The sequence below is a fragment of the Schistocerca nitens genome, chromosome 6 (genome assembly GCF_023898315.1).
Source record: "Schistocerca nitens isolate TAMUIC-IGC-003100 chromosome 6, iqSchNite1.1, whole genome shotgun sequence".
Lineage (NCBI taxonomy): Eukaryota > Metazoa > Arthropoda > Insecta > Orthoptera > Acrididae > Schistocerca > Schistocerca nitens.
Window position 1 is genome coordinate 663,351,104 of NC_064619.1, and position 13,321 is coordinate 663,364,424.

At 55.6% G+C, this 13,321-nt stretch overlaps 4 non-coding genes and 1 pseudogene across 4 annotated transcripts; all 5 read right to left on the reverse strand.

The window, feature by feature from the left end:
* Positions 1 to 16: 16 nt before the first annotated feature.
* On the reverse strand, positions 17 to 128 carry LOC126191716 (U2 spliceosomal RNA; annotated as a pseudogene).
* A 726-nt stretch (positions 129 to 854) lies between these two features.
* Positions 855 to 1,054, reverse strand: LOC126191689 (U2 spliceosomal RNA). Its single transcript, XR_007538444.1, has one exon. It is a non-coding gene; the product is annotated as a U2 spliceosomal RNA (small nuclear RNA).
* Positions 1,055 to 5,807: 4,753 nt separating this feature from the next.
* Positions 5,808 to 6,007, reverse strand: LOC126191690 (U2 spliceosomal RNA). The gene has a single exon (XR_007538445.1). It is a non-coding gene; the product is annotated as a U2 spliceosomal RNA (small nuclear RNA).
* Positions 6,008 to 10,775: 4,768 nt separating this feature from the next.
* On the reverse strand, positions 10,776 to 10,968 carry LOC126191596 (U2 spliceosomal RNA). The gene has a single exon (XR_007538373.1). It is a non-coding gene; the product is annotated as a U2 spliceosomal RNA (small nuclear RNA).
* Positions 10,969 to 13,044: 2,076 nt separating this feature from the next.
* LOC126191691 (U2 spliceosomal RNA) lies at positions 13,045 to 13,244 on the reverse strand. The gene has a single exon (XR_007538446.1). It is a non-coding gene; the product is annotated as a U2 spliceosomal RNA (small nuclear RNA).
* Between the last annotated feature and the right edge of the window lie 77 nt (positions 13,245 to 13,321).

The window sequence follows — 13,321 nt, forward strand, 5'->3', positions numbered from 1 at the left end:
TCGCGGACCTGAAACAAGAGAATAAGCGCGACCGCTTCCCGGTGCAGAAATCAGCCCATATTAGCTCGTATTAAGCTGATAAGAACAGATACTACACTTTGATCTTAGCCAAAAGGCCGAGAAGTGTCGTGGCAGAAGAACAGATACTACACTTTGATCTTAGCCAAAAGGCCGAGAAGCGATGGTACGGCCCGATATGGCAACAGGCGACCGTCGAAAACATCGCAAAAGCGAGTGCCGGAAGGAACGACATTTCACGAGAGCACTCATCAACAGCCCAGTACTAGCCTCCATGTCGAAGAGTAAACTGCGACTCCCATTTGAACGCCGCTAGCTGCCAGGGCAGCGGAGAAGCCGTGACGCCGCCCCACAGCAGCGCCAGGCCGGCGCGAGCTAGACCGTCGCGAGGCCGGCGCGAGCTACACCTAGCCGAGTGCTTACATCGTCCACCGCCAACTGCATATGTGTGTGTACACACGTATTCTGCGTGCGTGCGGCGGCGGCGACGACGACGACGTTCGCGAGGAGCTAAGGTCATAACTCCAAAAAATTTATTTAAAATTATCTGTGGCCGGACCATAAGAGACGCCAACGAGGCATCCGAAGGCACTGTCCTGTGCCCCCATAAATTACCAGCCTAGTGTAATGCGGCTGCAAGAGCGGTCAAGCACACAGCAAAAAAAAAAAAAAAAAGAAAAAAAAAGTACTTAAGATAATCTAAATTAATTAAAACAATACGTGGTGTGTAAGCAGCTAACTACTGGGCACATCGACATCTACGACAAGTTTTGTCACCAGCTGAATATCTGATCACTGCAGAATATTAACCCATTTCAGGCTGTGTTTTAATTAATTTTAGGTGGGCCGATCCCGGCGGTACTGCAATGCCGGGCCAACCCGCGACAGAGGTGGAGCAAGCCCCTAGCACTCCGTCATGAGCCAAAAATGAGTTTAATATTCTGGTCCTGCGATGCAGGACGTATCAGATACTAAGCTGATAAGAACAGATTTTTATTTATCGAGATAATTCTTAGTTACAGTTTTACGAAGTATAAATTTAAGAAAAGGATATCCATGACTCTATACAATACGAGTTTTACAGATTTATTAAGTTTTAGATGAAATTTAGAAGAACGGTTCTAACCGTACTTAAGTATTTTATTACTATTTTAGTTCGTGGGTTAAGCCCACTACTTAAATATTGTAAAGCCGCGTTAGGCGCGGATACTTAAGTGTATCACATTAAGATTAATCCCGCGATAGGCGCGGCCTTAGTTATTTCAGACCGGGAAGGTTTGGAGCTAGTTTAGGGTCTATTTGTTTTTATTTCATTCTTCTCCATGCCCTGACAGCACACTGCACATGCACGGCTGCCAGCGGCTGGTGCGCCACGCACGCAGGCGGGTCACACTCAGCCGGACTTCTCCCCTCTGTCCGCCTTGCGGCAGACGTCACTGGGGTGTCGCGACAGGAGGGCGTTGCTTCCCACGCTGGCTGGAGACTGCCGGGCAGTAGGCACACGTTTGGCGCCGCCCAGTACCGCGCCAACCGGGGTGGGGGTCTTATTCGGCGGCCACCACGGAGGGAGGGGCACCAGGCAGCACCGCACGCACCGCTACTGACTCGGCACTGCTGCAGTGCGGCGCGAAGATGGTGTAGCGCCGCAGATCCCGCGTCGTGTAGGAGAGTCTTGACACCGCCGTCACGAAGGCACCGACCTCGAAGTTCTCCGACGACTGCAGTCTCGAGGGTCTCGCAGCCTGACGTCAGAGCATGTCACAGCCTAGGGGGACACATACTGGCGATGGCCAGTGATGTGTTCCACGTATATGTCGCGGGACCACTTGATGGTGTCGGACACCATCAATCGCCGCATCAGTTGGCAGTAGCGGCTGGCGATGCCTAGGTGCCGAAGCACCGCATCGTTCTGGCGGTCCCACGCCCCCAGACTGCCGACAACCAGGGCGTCGACAGTGACGGAATAGCCGCGAGCGGCTAATCCGCGCGCAACGTCGGCGTACTTTATCCTCTTCAGTTGCCGAGCGTTGTCGAGCGCAATCCGCCTATTCTCGAAGGGGATTGTCACATCGACGATGGTCACAGTCTTCGCGACCTCGTCAGTTATTACGAGGTCCGGACGCAGCCCACTGCTGTCCCCTATGACAGCTTGGTTGATCCTGATGTCAGGAACAGCAGTGTTTCCTCTCCTTGGCCGCCCAGCGACTGCTGTCGCGAGGCGATTGAGGACCGCGTTGTGGCGATACTGCAGGGCTGCTGAGTGCACCATACACGCGTTAATCACGTGTGGGAGCGTCTCGTTGTTGTGTCCACAGCGTCGGCAGGCTTTGTTGTTGTTTGCCCGCCCATCAAAGCGGCGACAGCCGTTCAGAGGCACGACTCCGAGCCTGGCGCGATGGATAAAGCGCCAGTCTGCGAAGCGGGTGTATTTGCCTCCCGCTATGAAGTGGTTGGACGCTGTGGACTCCCTGGTGCACTCGAACACCTTCCCCTGGTCCGGTTTCCTGAGTAGGATGTGGCGCAGGCGCTGCCTCAGACACTCGCGGAGCGTCCGCGAGAGAAGACGTTTGGCGCCCCCTCCCACCCGGACATGCTCGACGCCAGTGTTGACGGTGCGTCCCACGCTGTCATCATAGTGCTGTGGTCCATCGCCGCCATCTTCGAGGTGTCGTGTAGTCCCAGGCGCCGTCCTCTCCGTGGCCGGCTCAGTCACCCCTCCGATGCCGCCGTGTTCCGCGTCGTCAGCGATGGCGGGTCGGCCGCCGACCTCCACCTGCAACTCAGACAGCAGTTCACTCCAGCGCCAGGTGACGCCACGCGGCGCAAGGCGCCTTGTGGCGTTCCTGACGCGTGTCCACAGTGACTGGATGTCGCCTCCGTCTCGTGCGAGCTCGCCCTCAGTGCTGCCGCTAAGGTAGGTGGCCAAATCGGATCGACTCGGCTCCCTCCCCAGCCGGCGGCGCGCGGCCGTAGATAGAGTGGCCCAGGCGATGTCTCGGACGGTGGCGTCGTCGCAGTGCAGCATGCGGAAGCCGTGGACGATCGTCGAGATGTCCGCAGCGTCCGCGAGCGGCGTCAGGCCGCATCCTCCCTCTCCCAGCGCGAGGTACAGCTGTTCAGTGGACGCACGCTGTGGAAGGAAGAGCCATGATTTGACAGCCGCTTTCACTGCCTTGTCGAGCGCAGATAGCGGCCCCTTGCGTACCGCTCCGCCCCGCATGACAAAGTCAAGCCTGGGGAGGAGGAAGACACGCACAGCGTCAATCTTCTGCCAGGGAGCCAGCAGGGAAGCGTCCAGGTGCTGCAAGTCACGTCGAACTGCCGCGATCGCATCCGTTGGCGTCTGCGAGACCTTGTACCCGGTGGGAACGCCAAGATGGAGGTAGGCGTCACCCGCACCGAGCACGGCTGGTTCTCCCCCTTGCAGGGTGAATACCGAGCCTAGTGTCTGCCGACGGCGGATGTGAAGCGTGGCACACTTCGACGGCTTGAAGGTAAGCCCGGCCCACGTCGCCGCCTCACCCACAACATTGAGGAGCGTCTGCATCGCCTCTGAGTCCCGCGCCAGAAGCACGATATCGTCCGCATACGCCAGTGCACTCACACTGACGCCGCAAAGCGGAATACCACACTCATTTCTGAGCGAGGTTGCGGCGCGAAGTACCGGCTCGAGCGCGAGATTAAAGACGATGGGCGACAGTGGACAGCCCTGCTTGACGCCCGCCTGGATCTCAATCTCCTCCGTTAGTCCGTCAGGTGTACGGACGCGGGTGGAGCAACCATCGTACAGATCGGCAATTAGATGGTGCAATTGCTCTGGCAGTCCCATCCTGCTCAGTACTCCAAGGAGGTGAGCGTGAGGCACTGAGCCGAAAGCATTCGCCAGATCAAGCCAAGCAAAGCATGCTTGGCCTCCCCTGCGCCTTGCATCATCAATTGCCGTCTGCACAATGAAGTTGTGCTCGTAGCAGCCTTCAAACGTGCGGAAGCCCTTCTGTTCCGGGGAGAGCAGGTTCAACCGCTCCGCCCAGAGAGAAGTGCGGTCCGCACCGATTGCAGCAAAGAGCTTTGAGACAGTGGAGCTCAATGCTAGAGGCCGCCAGTTTGTCACGTCCGAGATGTCCCCTTTCTTGTGGATGAGGACGGTAGTGGATACTTTCCACTGCACCGGAGTCTTCCGCTCATTCCAGCAGCGCGAGAAGATCCTGGCTAGCACATGGCAGCCAGGGTCCTCACGTCGCAAGTCCGAGTAGGTGACTCCGTCTGCCCCAGGAGCAGTGTTGCTCGCCTTCTGGAGCCGCTGTTGCACCTCTGAAGGGGTGATCGGCAGCAGGACCTCCTCGCTGACATCAGGAGGCGTGGTGGCGGCAAAGTCCGGGACAGCAGCTGGTGCAACTGAAACAGAAAAATCAGTTTTAGAGTATGTCTTCTTGAAGTGCTCCTTGAGCACGCTGCCATCGATTTGGCAGTACGGCGACGTCTCGCCAAGGGCGGGTGGTGATAAGAGGGACGGGAACGATGGGGAGGTGGTGGGAAGGGACAGGTCCCGGCACGGACGCAGCAGTCGGCGCCGGAGATAATGACTGTGACGGTGCAGGCGAAGGTGTCAGTGATGGTGATGGCGACGATGATGGCGGTGGTGGTGGTGGTGGCGACGGCGGTGATGGCGATGGCGACGGGGAGAGCTGGGCGTGGGCAGTGGCCCGACGGGCCACCACCCGAGCCGGAGCTGCAGTGACAGGCTGGGGGAGTGGGGGGAAGGGATCAGAACGAGAGGAAGAAGCGGGAGAGGGGGCGACAAAGAGCGAGGGCGAAGGGATAGAGAGGAGGGGAGGGATGGAAGGAGGGGGGTGGGACTGGGCACACCAAGTGATAGTGGTGGAGGCGGCGGAAGGGGACGTATACACGATGGCGGTGGTGGTAGTAGTGACGGTGGTGGTGGGGGCGGACATGACGACAAGGAGAAGAAAGAAAAAACACAGCACTAAAAGGACAGGACACACACTGGGGGACGGCGGACGAGGGCCGGCCGGCTGGCTGAGATGCAGGAGATGCAGGAAAATCCGCAGTGGAGGGGTCTAAATGCTTGCAGCGTGTGCGCTCCACATGTGGGAGTGACACACGGTGGTACGGGCCGATATGGCAACAGGCGACCGTCGAAAACATCGCAAAAGCGAGTGCCGGAAGGAACGACATTTCACGAGAGCACTCATCAACAGCCCAGTACTAGCCTCCATGTCGAAGAGTAAACTGCGACTCCCATTTGAACGCCGCTAGCTGCCAGGGCAGCGGAGAAGCCGTGACGCCGCCCCACAGCAGCGCCAGGCCGGCGCGAGCTAGACCGTCGCGAGGCCGGCGCGAGCTACACCTAGCCGAGTGCTTACATCGTCCACCGCCAACTGCATATGTGTGTGTGTGTGTGTGTGTACACACGTATTCTGCGTGCGTGCGGCGGCGGCGACGACGTTCGCGAGGAGCTAAGGTCATAACTCCAAAAAATTTATTTAAAATTATCTGTGGCCGGACCATAAGAGACGCCAACGAGGCATCCGAAGGCACTGTCCTGTGCCCCCATAAATTACCAGCCTAGTGTAATGCGGCTGCAAGAGCGGTCAAGCACACAGCAAAAAAAAAAAAAGTACTTAAGATAATCTAAATTAATTAAAACAATACGTGGTGTGTAAGCAGCTAACTACTGGGCACATCGACATCTACGACAAGTTTTGTCACCAGCTGAATATCTGATCACTGCAGAATATTAACCCATTTCAGGCTGTGTTTTAATTAATTTTAGGTGGGCCGATCCCGGCGGTACTGCAATGCCGGGCCAACCCGCGACAGAGGTGGAGCAAGCCCCTAGCACTCCGTCATGAGCCAAAAATGAGTTTAATATTCTGGTCCTGCGATGCAGGACGTATCAGATACTAAGCTGATAAGAACAGATTTTTATTTATCGAGATAATTCTTAGTTACAGTTTTACGAAGTATAAATTTAAGAAAAGGATATCCATGACTCTATACAATACGAGTTTTACAGATTTATTAAGTTTTAGATGAAATTTAGAAGAACGGTTCTAACCGTACTTAAGTATTTTATTACTATTTTAGTTCGTGGGTTAAGCCCACTACTTAAATATTGTAAAGCCGCGTTAGGCGCGGATACTTAAGTGTATCACATTAAGATTAATCCCGCGATAGGCGCGGCCTTAGTTATTTCAGACCGGGAAGGTTTGGAGCTAGTTTAGGGTCTATTTGTTTTTATTTCATTCTTCTCCATGCCCTGACAGCACACTGCACATGCACGGCTGCCAGCGGCTGGTGCGCCACGCACGCAGGCGGGTCACACTCAGCCGGACTTCTCCCCTCTGTCCGCCTTGCGGCAGACGTCACTGGGGTGTCGCGACAGGAGGGCGTTGCTTCCCTCGCTGGCTGGAGACTGCCGGGCAGTAGGCACACGTTTGGCGCCGCCCAGTACCGCGCCAACCGGGGTGGGGGTCTTATTCGGCGGCCACCACGGAGGGAGGGGCACCAGGCAGCACCGCACGCACCGCTACTGACTCGGCACTGCTGCAGTGCGGCGCGAAGATGGTGTAGCGCCGCAGATCCCGCGTCGTGTAGGAGAGTCTTGACACCGCCGTCACGAAGGCACCGACCTCGAAGTTCTCCGACGACTGCAGTCTCGAGGGTCTCGCAGCCTGACGTCAGAGCATGTCACAGCCTAGGGGGACACATACTGGCGATGGCCAGTGATGTGTTCCACGTATATGTCGCGGGACCACTTGATGGTGTCGGACACCATCAATCGCCGCATCAGTTGGCAGTAGCGGCTGGCGATGCCTAGGTGCCGAAGCACCGCATCGTTCTGGCGGTCCCACGCCCCCAGACTGCCGACAACCAGGGCGTCGACAGTGACGGAATAGCCGCGAGCGGCTAATCCGCGCGCAACGTCGGCGTACTTTATCCTCTTCAGTTGCCGAGCGTTGTCGAGCGCAATCCGCCTATTCTCGAAGGGGATTGTCACATCGACGATGGTCACAGTCTTCGCGACCTCGTCAGTTATTACGAGGTCCGGACGCAGCCCACTGCTGTCCCCTATGACAGCTTGGTTGATCCTGATGTCAGGAACAGCAGTGTTTCCTCTCCTTGGCCGCCCAGCGACTGCTGTCGCGAGGCGATTGAGGACCGCGTTGTGGCGATACTGCAGGGCTGCTGAGTGCACCATACACGCGTTAATCACGTGTGGGAGCGTCTCGTTGTTGTGTCCACAGCGTCGGCAGGCTTTGTTGTTGTTTGCCCGCCCATCAAAGCGGCGACAGCCGTTCAGAGGCACGACTCCGAGCCTTGCGCGATGGATAAAGCGCCAGTCTGCGAAGCGGGTGTATTTGCCTCCCGCTATGAAGTGGTTGGACGCTGTGGACTCCCTGGTGCACTCGAACACCTTCCCCTGGTCCGGTTTCCTGAGTAGGATGTGGCGCAGGCGCTGCCTCAGACACTCGCGGAGCGTCCGCGAGAGAAGACGTTTGGCGCCCCCTCCCACCCGGACATGCTCGACGCCAGTGTTGACGGTGCGTCCCACGCTGTCATCATAGTGCTGTGGTCCATCGCCGCCATCTTCGAGGTGTCGTGTAGTCCCAGGCGCCGTCCTCTCCGTGGCCGGCTCAGTCACCCCTCCGATGCCGCCGTGTTCCGCGTCGTCAGCGATGGCGGGTCGGCCGCCGACCTCCACCTGCAACTCAGACAGCAGTTCACTCCAGCGCCAGGTGACGCCACGCGGCGCAAGGCGCCTTGTGGCGTTCCTGACGCGTGTCCACAGTGACTGGATGTCGCCTCCGTCTCGTGCGAGCTCGCCCTCAGTGCTGCCGCTAAGGTAGGTGGCCAAATCGGATCGACTCGGCTCCCTCCCCAGCCGGCGGCGCGCGGCCGTAGATAGAGTGGCCCAGGCGATGTCTCGGACGGTGGCGTCGTCGCAGTGCAGCATGCGGAAGCCGTGGACGATCGTCGAGATGTCCGCAGCGTCCGCGAGCGGCGTCAGGCCGCATCCTCCCTCTCCCAGCGCGAGGTACAGCTGTTCAGTGGACGCACGCTGTGGAAGGAAGAGCCATGATTTGACAGCCGCTTTCACTGCCTTGTCGAGCGCAGATAGCGGCCCCTTGCGTACCGCTCCGCCCCGCATGACAAAGTCAAGCCTGGGGAGGAGGAAGACACGCACAGCGTCAATCTTCTGCCAGGGAGCCAGCAGGGAAGCGTCCAGGTGCTGCAAGTCACGTCGAACTGCCGCGATCGCATCCGTTGGCGTCTGCGAGACCTTGTACCCGGTGGGAACGCCAAGATGGAGGTAGGCGTCACCCGCACCGAGCACGGCTGGTTCTCCCCCTTGCAGGGTGAATACCGAGCCTAGTGTCTGCCGACGGCGGATGTGAAGCGTGGCACACTTCGACGGCTTGAAGGTAAGCCCGGCCCACGTCGCCGCCTCACCCACAACATTGAGGAGCGTCTGCATCGCCTCTGAGTCCCGCGCCAGAAGCACGATATCGTCCGCATACGCCAGTGCACTCACACTGACGCCGCAAAGCGGAATACCACACTCATTTCTGAGCGAGGTTGCGGCGCGAAGTACCGGCTCGAGCGCGAGATTAAAGACGATGGGCGACAGTGGACAGCCCTGCTTGACGCCCGCCTGGATCTCAATCTCCTCCGTTAGTCCGTCAGGTGTACGGACGCGGGTGGAGCAACCATCGTACAGATCGGCAATTAGATGGTGCAATTGCTCTGGCAGTCCCATCCTGCTCAGTACTCCAAGGAGGTGAGCGTGAGGCACTGAGCCGAAAGCATTCGCCAGATCAAGCCAAGCAAAGCATGCTTGGCCTCCCCTGCGCCTTGCATCATCAATTGCCGTCTGCACAATGAAGTTGTGCTCGTAGCAGCCTTCAAACGTGCGGAAGCCCTTCTGTTCCGGGGAGAGCAGGTTCAACCGCTCCGCCCAGAGAGAAGTGCGGTCCGCACCGATTGCAGCAAAGAGCTTTGAGACAGTGGAGCTCAATGCTAGAGGCCGCCAGTTTGTCACGTCCGAGATGTCCCCTTTCTTGTGGATGAGGACGGTAGTGGATACTTTCCACTGCACCGGAGTCTTCCGCTCATTCCAGCAGCGCGAGAAGATCCTGGCTAGCACATGGCAGCCAGGGTCCTCACGTCGCAAGTCCGAGTAGGTGACTCCGTCTGCCCCAGGAGCAGTGTTGCTCGCCTTCTGGAGCCGCTGTTGCACCTCTGAAGGGGTGATCGGCAGCAGGACCTCCTCGCTGACATCAGGAGGCGTGGTGGCGGCAAAGTCCGGGACAGCAGCTGGTGCAACTGAAACAGAAAAATCAGTTTTAGAGTATGTCTTCTTGAAGTGCTCCGTGAGCACGCTGCCATCGATTTGGCAGTACGGCGACGTCTCGCCAAGGGCGGGTGGTGATAAGAGGGACGGGAACGATGGGGAGGTGGTGGGAAGGGACAGGTCCCGGCACGGACGCAGCAGTCGGCGCCGGAGATAATGACTGTGACGGTGCAGGCGAAGGTGTCAGTGATGGTGATGGCGACGATGATGGCGGTGGTGGTGGTGGTGGCGACGGCGGTGATGGCGATGGCGACGGGGAGAGCTGGGCGTGGGCAGTGGCCCGACGGGCCACCACCCGAGCCGGAGCTGCAGTGACAGGCTGGGGGAGTGGGGGGAAGGGATCAGAACGAGAGGAAGAAGCGGGAGAGGGGGCGACAAAGAGCGAGGGCGAAGGGATAGAGAGGAGGGGAGGGATGGAAGGAGGGGGGTGGGACTGGGCACACCAAGTGATAGTGGTGGAGGCGGCGGAAGGGGACGTATACACGATGGCGGTGGTGGTAGTAGTGACGGTGGTGGTGGGGGCGGACATGACGACAAGGAGAAGAAAGAAAAAACACAGCACTAAAAGGACAGGACACACACTGGGGGACGGCGGACGAGGGCCGGCCGGCTGGCTGAGATGCAGGAGATGCAGGAAAATCCGCAGTGGAGGGGTCTAAATGCTTGCAGCGTGTGCGCTCCACATGTGGGAGTGACACACGGTGGTACGGGCCGATATGGCAACAGGCGACCGTCGAAAACATCGCAAAAGCGAGTGCCGGAAGGAACGACATTTCACGAGAGCACTCATCAACAGCCCAGTACTAGCCTCCATGTCGAAGAGTAAACTGCGACTCCCATTTGAACGCCGCTAGCTGCCAGGGCAGCGGAGAAGCCGTGACGCCGCCCCACAGCAGCGCCAGGCCGGCGCGAGCTAGACCGTCGCGAGGCCGGCGCGAGCTACACCTAGCCGAGTGCTTACATCGTCCACCGCCAACTGCATATGTGTGTGTACACACGTATTCTGCGTGCGTGCGGCGGCGACGACGACGACGTTCGCGAGGAGCTAAGGTCATAACTCCAAAAAATTTATTTAAAATTATCTGTGGCCGGACCATAAGAGACGCCAACGAGGCATCCGAAGGCACTGTCCTGTGCCCCCATAAATTACCAGCCTAGTGTAATGCGGCTGCAAGAGCGGTCAAGCACACAGCAAAAAAAAAAAAAAAAAAAAAAAAAAAGAAAAAAAAAGTACTTAAGATAATCTAAATTAATTAAAACAATACGTGGTGTGTAAGCAGCTAACTACTGGGGACATCGACATCTACGACAAGTTTTGTCACCAGCTGAATATCTGATCACTGCAGAATATTAACCCATTTCAGGCTATGTTTTAATTAATTTTAGGTGGGCCGATCCCGGCGGTACTGCAATGCCGGGCCAACCCGCGACAGAGGTGGAGCAAGCCCCTAGCACTCCGTCATGAGCCAAAAATGAGTTTAATATTCTGGTCCTGCGATGCAGGACGTATCAGATACTAAGCTGATAAGAACAGATACTACACTTTGATCTTAGCCAAAAGGCCGAGAAGCGATAAGGAAAATCCGCAGTGGAAGGGCCTAAATGCTTGCAGCGTGTGCGCTCCACATGTGGGAGTGACACACGGTGGTACGGGCCGATATGGCAACAGGCGACCGTCGAAAACATGGCAAAAGCGAGTGCCGGAAGGAACGACATTTCACGAGAGCACTCATCAACAGCCCAGTACTAGCCTCCATGTCGAAGAGTAAACTGCGACTCCCATTTGAACGCCGCTAGCTGCCAGGGCAGCGGAGAAGCCGTGACGCCGCCCCACAGCAGCGCCAGGCCGGCGCGAGCTAGACCGTCGCGAGGCCGGCGCGAGCTACACCTAGCCGAGTGCTTACATCGTCCACCGCCAACTGCATATGTGTGTGTGTGTGTGTGTGTACACACGTATTCTGCGTGCGTGCGGCGGCGGCGACGACGTTCGCGAGGAGCTAAGGTCATAACTCCAAAAAATTTATTTAAAATTATCTGTGGCCGGACCATAAGAGACGCCAACGAGGCATCCGAAGGCACTGTCCTGTGCCCCCATAAATTACCAGCCTAGTGTAATGCGGCTGCAAGAGCGGTCAAGCACACAGCAAAAAAAAAAAAAAGTACTTAAGATAATCTAAATTAATTAAAACAATACGTGGTGTGTAAGCAGCTAACTACTGGGCACATCGACATCTACGACAAGTTTTGTCACCAGCTGAATATCTGATCACTGCAGAATATTAACCCATTTCAGGCTGTGTTTTAAATACGAGGGTCAGTCAAAAAGTAATGCCTCCTATTTTTTTTCTACGTTTAATTGTCAGGAAATTTAAATGCAATTACATAGGTTGAAAACCACAACATTGAGGATCATTTTGTCATTTTTCAATGTAATCTCCGCCCATCTCTACAGTTTTGGTCCATCTTTGAACAAGGGCATGTATCCCAGCACGGTAAAAATCACAGCTCTGCTTCCTAAGCCATTGACGCACGGATGTTTTGACGGCCTCCTCATCTTCAAAATGAATCCCACGATGAGCTTCTTTTAGTGGCCCGAACAGATGGAAGTCTGATGGTGCCAGGTCAGGGCTGTATGGGGGATGAGGCAAAACTTCCAATCCAATTTTGACAATCTCGTCAGAGGTGTGACGACTGGTGTGTGGTCTTGCATTGTCATGCAAAAGAAGAACATCTGCCATTGATTTTGTTGGGCGAACTCGCTGAAGACGTGCTTTAAGTTTTTTGAGGGTTGTGACGTATTGAACAGAATTTATTGTGCATCCCTGCTCCAAAAAATCAACCAGAATCACACCCTCTGTATCCCAGAAAACTGTTGCCATAACTTTCCCTGCCGATCGCACAGTTTTGAATTTTTTCTTCCTCGGCGAGCTTGTGTGACGCCACTCCATTGACTGCCTCTTTGATTCGGGTTCAAAAAGATGCACCCATGTTTCGTCCCCGGTCACAATTTTTTTCAGAAACTCATCTCCCTCCAAACGGAAGCGCTGCAAGTGTTGGGAGGCTATTGTTTTCCTTGCCTCTTTATTCTGATCGGTTAACATTCTTGGAACCCACCGTGCACAAACTTTTGAGTACCCCAATTGTTTAATAATCGTGATCACACTGCCTTTACTAAGAGAAATAATGCGACACACTTCATCTGCAGTCACCCGACGGTCACCACGAATGATGTCATCAACTTGCTGAATGTTGTGTGGAGTCACTGCACTCACCGGCCTGCCGCTCCGCTTTTCGTCAGTCAACGGTGTTTGCCCTTCAGCTTCCTTACAACGACGAACCCATCGTCTAACAGTGCTGACATCCACTGTCACAACACCATACACCTTCTTCAGTCTTTCATGAATGCGTATGCACGTTTCACCTTCTGCATTCAAGAATTCAATCACACAACGCTGTCTCAAACGAACATCGATGTCGGCCATCTTACAAACTTCTGCTGTGCTGCCACCTGTTGACACAGAAAGTTACTACTGCAGTGGATTGCAGAAGAAGGTTTGAGGAATGGCGCCAAATTCAAATTTTTCACTTAACTTAATTTCTTTAAGTAGAAAAAAAATGGGAGGCATTACTTTTTGACCGACCCTCGTAATTTTAGGTGGGCCGATCCCGGCGGTACTGCAATGCCGGGCCAACCCGCGACAGAGGTGGAGCAAGCCCCTAGCACTCCGTCATGAGCCAAAAATGAGTTTAATATTCTGGTCCTGCGATGCAGGACGTATCAGATACTAAGCTGATAAGAACAGATTTTTATTTATCGAGATAATTCTTAGTTACAGTTTTACGAAGTATAAATTTAAGAAAAGGATATCCATGACTCTATACAATACGAGTTTTACAGATTTATTAAGTTTTAGATGAAATTTAGAA